A 9,282-nucleotide genomic window follows, 5' to 3' on the forward strand; every position below is an offset into this window, starting at 1 on the left:
AGGGTGGCCTGAGGCTGCTGGTTGGTGCAGTGGACCGCAGGCGCCATATCCTCTTCCCTGAGGGTGGCAGGAGGCCGCTGCCCGCCGAATATCGGAAAGCATGGAGGGATGTGGCAAACAAGGTCATGTCCAACAGCGTGGTTGGCAGGACACCAACCCAGTGCCGGAAAAAATTCAACGTCCTCACTCGGGTTGTCAGGGTGAGTACCCTTTCCAGTATCCTCCTCATCCCTGCATGTGCACCTCACTTTATGGCCAAACGAGTCTGAAAGCTCTAATGGCCAGCCCTCATCCAGCAGCTATGGGACTGTCATGAAAAGCACTTGCACATTCAGGACTTTAGACACTGTCAGGGCTATTCGACCATGGGAGGCAGTGCGGGCAATATCAGGGCTTGACACTGTACTTAGAGGCGGTCCTTTTCTTGCAGTCCAAGCTGGCGCATAACAGAAGACAGCAGCGACAGACCGGGGGAGGCCGTCCTGACCTGAAACAGCTGAGCGACCTCGAGCAGAGAGTGGAGCAGATCATGGCAGGCCGGCTGAGTGGCCCCGTCGCCACTGGAGATGCTGACCCTGTTCTGGGCACCAATGGTAAGGTCATCACCTTTTTGACCTCTCCCTTTCCACTTGCGCCTCACACCAGCATCCTTTGCCACTATCGAACCAATGCAGTGCACAGCAGCACTCATGCCTCCCTCGCTGCCGCCCTGTCCTCACTCTAAAGCAACTCTTGTGCCTCCCTGCTTTCAGATGGTGACTCGCCAGGTGAGGAGGCGGCCCCTCAAGCTGACACTGTGTCCGAGTCAGACATAGAGGAGGAGGAAGAGGTGATTGGGCAAAAGCATGGCAGATGCAGTATAATGTGGATAAATGCGAGGTTATCCACTTTGGTGACAAAATCAGGAAGGCAGATTATTATCTGAACGGCAATAGATTGGGAGAAGGGGAAGTGCAGCGAGACCGGCGACTGTCTGCGAGGGGCGCTGCTGTAGATGAGGCTGCCAGGACTCAGAAAAAACACAGGAAATGAAACAGATTAAAAGGCCAGTTTGGAGGCTGGGAAATGGGGATAAAGAACAAAAGAGAAGTGAAGAGACATTAAGAGATATTCAAAACCAGACGAGATGGTGATGGGACCAGTAAAGAGACAAAAGACGGCTCTAGATTAAGACATGTCGGAAGCACTGGTGTGGAAGGTGGCATCGTCGGAGCAGATGCTGCGGAGACGGAGAAACTGGGAGAATGGAATAGAGTCCTTACAGGAGGCGGGGTGGGTGGAAGTGTAGTCCAGGTAGCTGTGGGAGTCAATGGGCTTATAGTGAATGTTGGTCAATAACCTATCCCCAGAGATGGAGACGGAGAAGTCGAGGAAGGGAAGGGAAGAGTCAGAGATGAACCATGTGAAGGTGAGGGAAGGGTGGAAATTGGGGACAAAGTGAATGAAATTGTCGAGTTCAGGGCGAGAGAAGGAAACGGCACCAATACAGTCATCAATGTACCGGAAAAAGAGGTGAGGGAGGGGACCCGAGTAGGACTGGAACAAAGAGTGTTCCACATATCCCACAAAAAGGCAGGCATAGCTAGGACCCATGCTGGTACCCATGGCAACACCTTTGATTTGGAGGAAATGAGTGGAGTCAAAGGAGAAGTTGTTCAATGTGAGAAGAAGTTCAGCCAGGCAGAGGAGGGTGGTGGTGGATGGGGACTGGTTGGGCCTCTGTTCAAGGAAGAAGCGGAGCGCCCTCAGGCCATCCTGGTGGGGGATGGAGGTGTAGAGGGATTGTACGTCCATGGTGAAAAGGAAGCGGTTGGGGCCAGGAAAGTGGAAACTGTTAAAGTGGCGGAGGGTGTCAGAAGAGTCGCGGATGTAGGTGGGAAGAGACTGGACAAGGGGAGAAAAGATAGAGTCGAGATAGGAAGAGATAAGTTCCTTGGGGCAAAAACAGGCTGAAACGATGGGTCTACCGGGGCAGTCCTGTTTGTGGATCTTGGGAAGGAGGTAGAAGCGGGTTGTGTGGGGTTGGGGAACTATGAGGTTGGTGGCCACGGGGGGAAGATCTGAGGGAGTGCCGCACTGTCGGAAGATCAGTACTGAGGGAGTGCTGCACTGTCGGCAGGTCAGTACTGAGGGAGCGCCACACTGTCGGCGGGTCAGTACTGAGGGAGCACTGCACTGTCGGCGGGGCAGTACTGAGGGAGCGCCGCACTGTCGGAGGGACAGTACTGAGGGAGCGCCACACTGTCGGCGGGTCAGTACTGAGGGAGCACTGCACTGTCGGCGGGTCAGTACTGAGGGAGCACTGCACTGTCAGAGGGGCAGTACTGAGGGAGCGCCGCACTGTCGGAGGGACAGTACTGAGGGAGCGCTGCATTGTCGGAGGGTCATTACTGAGGGAGCGCTGCACTGTTGACGGGTCATTACTGAGGGAGCGCTGCACTGTCGATGCGTCAGTACTGAGGGAGTGCTGCATTGTCAGAGGTGCTATCTCTTTGATGAGACCGTAGCCGAAGGTTCCATTTATGGGTCAGGTAAAGGACACTATTGGAAGGATAGGGAACATTCTGCTCTCCACTACCACCAAACAAATATAGACCAACTGGTTTTACATCCCATTGTTGTCTGTGGGATCTTGCTGTACACCAATGACTGCCATGTTTAACTGCACCAGTGTCAATACTTCAAAAGTGAGCCAGTGGTTGCGATGTTGGGCTATGCTGGTGAAATCCTGGATCACTGCACATCTGTTCTTCCTTCTGGAATTGAGGAAGCCAATTCTAACTCTCTTTATTTGTTCATTTCAGATCTCGGGGTGCGATTTCTCAAAGGCAGCTGATTGGCTTGTGTTGGAAAGACCATTAACAGCAGCTGCATTTACTGATGCATCGCAATGATTTAGTGTAACACTGACTAACTCTAAACTAATCCAAAATAAACTTCTTGAATGTGCTGTACGCAGACCAATCGTGTCCTAATAGTTTTATCATTAAATCTATAATGGTTCAAAACCGCAAACAAAGGAACACTTTTCCCTGGTATAAGCCCATCGAGTCCCAAGTACCCCTATTGTCAGCCTTGGTTCAGTGAGTAGCTCTCTCACCCCTGAGTCAGAGTGTTGTGGGTTCAAGCCCCACTCCAGAGACTGAAGCCTATAATCCAGACTAACACTTCAGGGCAGTACTGAGGGGGTGCTGCACTGTGGGAGGGGCCATCTCTCTAATGGTGCCCTCTCAGGTGGGCATACAAGATCCCAGGGCACTGTCAACCAAAAGCAGGGGAGTTTAGCCAGGTGTGCTGGCCACACATTTACCCCCTCGACCTACATTGTGAAAGCAGATTCTCTCATTGCTGTGTGTGGCAGCTTGCTGTGCACAAATTGGCAGCTGTGTTACCTACACTTCAACAGTGACAACACTTAAAAAATAAAAGTACTTCTCTTGGCTGTAAATCACTTGGGACATTGTGAAAGGAGCTACAGAAATGTAAGTCTGCCCCTTTCCTGCAAGGACCCTTATTGTTTGCCAGTCAGTGAGACCAGCATCAGTCCTTCACCCTGCAGCCTCAGGTAGCCCCAGTCTGGGGGCTCCAGCAGTAACTTGGATGGTCAGCAGACTTTGTGGGGGGGGGGTGGTTAGGGAGCAGCGGGCAGGGCGGGGGTCAATGAGTTTGCGCACCTAGCTTTCTCTTATGGGGCCCAGGACACTCAGCACCAGAGCTCTGAGGGAATTGGTTCCAGAATTATACAGCAGTGAGGCTGAAGCCCCTTCACATGGGCAAACACTGAAGGTCAAATTCTCAGCTTGAACTTTTAAATTTCATACAGGCATTCTGTGCATTAACAGCATTCTCTCTGCGCTTCTCACAAGAGCTCCCCCTTGCCCACGTGTAGGGGCGTGTAGCTTCTATCCACTACTTACACAGGTCCCATGAGAAAGATCAGGGATTTTGAGCCTGTCCCAATGGGTGCAGCAAAAACCTGGTGGCACTACAATCCTCCCTTAGGGAGACCATTAGGAACGCTGGTGTGGGAAAAGAAAAGGAGGGTAGATGATGCTGAAGAGGGAGCATTAAATCAGATTTCCCATCCACTGGACACGAAATGGACAGCAAGTCCAAGGTACAAAGCCCTGTGCCATACTTGACCTGGAAGAGACTGATGGGACAGTGCAGAGAGGTTATTGGGCTGAAAGTGGCGTACTGTGGCTGCAGTGTGTACCATCTACAAGATGCACTGCAGCAACTCGCCAAGGCTTCTTTGACAGCACCTCCCAAACCCACGACCTCTTCCACCTAGAAGGACAAGGGCAGCAGGCGCATGGGAACACCACCACCTCCAAATTCCCCTCCAAGTTACACTTGGAAATATATTGTCGATCCTTCATCGTCACTGGGTCAAAGTCCTGGAACTCCCTAATAGCACTGTGGGAGCACTTTCACCACACGGACTGCAGTGGTTCAAGACGGCAGCTCACCACCTCCTCAAGGGCAATTAGGGATGGGCAATAAATGCCAGCCTTGCCAGTGACACCCACATCTCAAACACATTTTTAAAAACTGACCCGAGAATGCTGGCCATCAGTGTCATTTGCCATCGTCTCTCCGGCCCGTGTTCCAGTGCACCATCAGGAACCAATTAGAAATTAGTTTGCATTCCCTTCCTGGGTCACTCTCAAGTTAGATATTTCATCAGTTTTGCACCAAAAGAGCAAATTGTATCAGTGAGTGAACACTGAACCGAGCCCATTCGATTTATATCCCTCATTACCAGAGTTAAACCTGAAGCTCAACCTTGGCCATTCCAATTGTCCTAACATTCGCAGCCCTGGGGGCATTGGAGGAAAGAAAGTTCAATGGCCTAGAAATTCAGTATCGCCACGTTTGGGGCGCTACAGCCGGGCGTTCGCTAAATTTAGCGTCCGGCGCAACTTAGCGCCACCTTCGCCGAAATTGAGTTGCATCGCCCCAAGAGGTTGCTGCTGCGCTAAAGCAGGCGATGCACGACTATCATAAGGCGCTAAGCCGGCGAGCCGAGGCGCTAACACCGAGGGCGGGCGCAGCGCAGGTGCAGCAAGTTGCTGATTGAAGGCAGACACGCTGGCGCCGGTCAGCTCTTAAAGGGGGAGGGTCGATTTGTTTGGCTGCCACGCCCTGCACACTGCAGCCCTGAAGCAAGGCCTGACCATTGCTGGTTCAACAGTTCAATGCCCAGGACAATGGAGATGGCTAGGAAGCGAGCGGAGCGCTTCAGCGAGGGTGCCGAGGCTACTGGTTGGTGCAGTGGAGCGCAGGCGACCTGTCCTCTTCCCTGACAGTGGGAGGAGGCTGCTTCCCAGCAAGTACTGAAAAGCCTGGAGGAAGGTGGCAAACAGGGTGACCACCAACAGCATGGTTGCCAGGACTCCAGTTTGGAGTCACATATAGGCCAGACCGGGTAAGGACAGCAGATTTCCTTCCCTAAAGGACATTAGTGAACAAGGTGGGATTTTAGCGCAATCCAATAGTTTCATGTCATCATTACTGATGGTAGCTTTTTATTCCAGATTTATTTAAGTGACTGAATTTAAATTCCCCAGCTGCCATGTGGTGGGATTTGAACTCATGTCTCACAGATTGTTTAATCTAAGTCTGTCCCTGGATTGCTAGTACTGGTAATATAACCACTGTGCTACCATTCCCAATTGCAGCTGTGAGCAAACCTGGGATAAAAGTCAACAGGGCATTAAAGAAAATGATTTTTCTCCCCATTTTCTTTCACCACTTTCATTCATTTATAAAAATATTGGAAACGGGGGAAAAAGGCGGTTGGATCCAGCAGGTCACATGATGAAAGCACCAGGAATACGTCCAATCAGAGATGGCGACCCGTGTTGTGTGACTCATGCGATTTATATACCACGACAAAATAAAATAATAGCACGCGTTGATAATTGTGGGTGGCACCAAGACACACACGTGCAGAATGTGAAACCTGTTGAATAATCACTGACCACTGAGGCACAAGTGGGTCTAAATAACACTTTAAAAAACAGAATGGCCGCACATTAATGGCACAGTAATTAACTTGTGATATAATAGGCTTTATTTTGGAAGTACTTAACTCCCAAACTCATTACCACACGGCTTGCCAAGAAACAACTGGATCTTCTTTCAATCACAGGTGTTAGAACTCACAACCAATCAGCACAGTGTTAACCCTTCGCTCCCCGGAAGTTTAAAGAACTTTCATTTTCAATTGACATTGAGAATGACTATTTTGGGAACTGCCTCCCCGGTTTAGCACCAGGATTCTCCCCAGATAACCTGGGTTTATAACACACTGTTCACATGGTTAGTGCCCCGAGGCACTTTAGAGAGTAGAATGAGATGCCAAAATAGTAATACTAAGAAAGAAGCAATGGACACAATTCAAATCAAATCAAATCAAATCAAATCAACTTTTATTGTCATTGTTAGTGCACAAGTGCAGTACAACGAAATGTAGGCTTGCGGCTCCCGAGAGTGTACAATTTGGATTAGGACACTTAAATATTTCAACATACATTTGTACATATATCTTAGCATAAATATGACCATAATAAAGTGCATCGGCAGATGTGCAGGCTTTAGAGTTTATTTGTGGAGTTCAGTAGGATGACAGCCCTGGGAAAGAAGCTGTTCCTAAATCTGGTCGTACGGGTGCGAATGCATCTGTAGCGTCTTCCAGATGGTAGGAGGGCGAACAGACTGTGGCTGGGGTGGGTCGGGTCTTTGATGATGGACCGTGCCCTCCGTAGGCAGCGTTTCTGATATATATGTTCTATGGTCGGTAGCCGGGTGCCGGTAATGCGTTGGGCAGTTTTGACTACCCGCTGCAGGGCTTTCCGGTCATGGGAGCTACAGCTGCCGTACCATACCGTGATACAGTTTGTCAGGATGCTCTCTATAGTGCAGCGGTAGAAGTTAGAGAGGATCGGGGGTGACAGATTACATCCCTTCAGCCTCCTCAAGAAATATAGGCGCTGCTGGGCCTTCTTCACCAGAGAGGAGGTGTTGAGGGACCAGGAGAGGTCTTCCGTGATGTGGACTCCGAGGAACTTAAAGCTGGCCACCCTTTCCACCTCCGCCCCATTGATGTGGATGGGGGTGTGACTTCCGCCTTTGGACTTCCTGAAGTCCACGATTATTTCCTTTGTTTTCTTGGTGTTAAGGGCCAGGTTGTTGTCGGCGCACCACTTCACGAGATGCTGGACCTCCTCCCTGTTGGCTGACTCATCGTTGTTGGTGATCTGGCCTACTACCGTGGTGTCATCTGCAAACTTGATGATGGTGTTGGAACCATTAACAGCCACACAGTCGTGGGTGAAGAGGGAGTAGAGGAGGGGGCTCAGCACACATCCTTGTGGGGCCCCTGTGATCAGGGTCAGGGGGTGGGAGGTGTGGTTACCTAATTTGACAGACTGGGGTCTGTTTGTTAGGAAGTCCAGGGTCCAGTTGCAGAGGGAAGTGTTCAGGCCAAGAGTTTGGAGTTTGGTGGCCAGCTTGTTGGGGACGATAGTGTTGAATGCTGAGCTGTAGTCTATAAACAACATTCTGATGTAGGTCTCCTTACCATCTAGGTGATTCAGTGCCGAGTGTAGAGCAGTTGTGATTGCATCCTCCGTTGATCTGTTTGCCCGATAGGCAAACTGGTGTTGGTCAAGGGAGGCAGGAACACTGGCTTTGATGTGGGCTAAGACCAGTCTCTCGAAACACTTCATTATGATGGGTGTGAGTGCGACAGGTCGATAGTCGTTCAGACATGTCACAGCCGCTTGTTTAGGCACAGGAATGATGGTGGCGGTCTTGAAGCATGTAGGGACTACTGCCTGGGCCAATGAGAGGTTGAAGATGGCGGTGAAGACATCAGCCAGCTGATCAGCACATTCCTTGAGTACCCGTCCAGTGATGCTATCCGGTCCAGTAGCCTTTCGTGTGTTCACTCTGCGTAGAGCGCCCCTTACGTCGGAGGTCGACAGAGTGAGCACCTGGTCTTCCGGGGGTGGCAAGGCTTTGGTAGCCGTCTCCTTGTTGTCCCTGTCGAAGCGAGCGTAGAAGTTGTTAAGCTCCTCCGGAAGGGAGGCGTCGTTGACCGGGGGACTGGTGTTTTTGCCCTTGTAGTCAGTGATGGACTGGATGCCTTGCCACATGCGCCGGGGGTCCGAGTTGTTGCGGAAGTGATCCTCTATCTGCAGTGTCTGTTTCCATTTGGCAGTCATGATACCCTTTTTTAGGTTGGTCCTAGCTGCTCTGTAAGCCGCCGCGTCGCCAGATTTAAATGCTGCGTCGCGTGCTTTCAACAGTGAGCGGACCTCTCCGTTCATCCAGGGTTTCAATTAACACTGCACCTTCACTGGACAGCTGCTGAAGATAACCTTCAATCCGCCCTCACAACAGATGTCAAGCCAGCTCCCTCTTCAAGGTGAGAAATGACCCTGGATGATAATCCTGATATTTATTCTCCTTTTTGATTCTTATCCGGCTCCCGACATTAAATTACTTGGTTTAATTACCCCATTGTCTTCTATTTGCAAACGTGAGCTACTGGAGCTTGATAGACAAACATGCTCACCACACGTGTCGCCTAGAAACACAAACACATTGATTTTTTTAAAACAGTGAGGATATTGCACCGTGAGATCCAATCCATGTGCTGCCATCCAAAATGGGTGAATAGTTTAGGGTCTGGTCATTACAAGGACAATGTTGAAGGATAAAGGACCGACTGAAAGGTTGGTGCTGAATTTAGCAAAGACCAACTTTCCAATGTTGATACCAGGTAAACAATAGTACAAGGCAATTCTGATTTACACGCTCCAATTTCTCAGTGGTGCATCAAGAACTTGCATTGATAGACCTTTCACAACATCAGGACATCCCAAATCACTTTTCAGCCAATGAAGCACTTCCTTAAAGTGTAATCGCTGCTGCAATGTAGGAAACGCAGCAGCCAATTTGCGCACAGCAAGCTCCCACAAATAGCGATGAAATAATGACCAGATAATCTGTTTTTTTTAGTGATGTTGGTTGAGGGATAAATGTTGGCCCAGGAGAACTCCCCTACCCTTCTTCAAAATACTGGCCATGGGATCTTTTAAGTCCACCTGAGAGGATAGATGGAGCCTCGTTTTATCGTCTCATCCGAAAGACGGCACCTCCGACAGTGCCGCACTCCCTCAGTATGGCACTGAAGTGTCAGCTTAGAGTACGTGCTACCACTGGGCCATGCAGGCACCTAAATCAAACAGCTAGATGATTTTAAAAGCA

The sequence above is a fragment of the Somniosus microcephalus genome, chromosome 22 (assembly GCF_052327205.1).
Source record: "Somniosus microcephalus isolate GS21.2 chromosome 22, FLI_Smic_1.0, whole genome shotgun sequence".
In the NCBI taxonomy this organism is placed as follows: domain Eukaryota; kingdom Metazoa; phylum Chordata; class Chondrichthyes; order Squaliformes; family Somniosidae; genus Somniosus; species Somniosus microcephalus.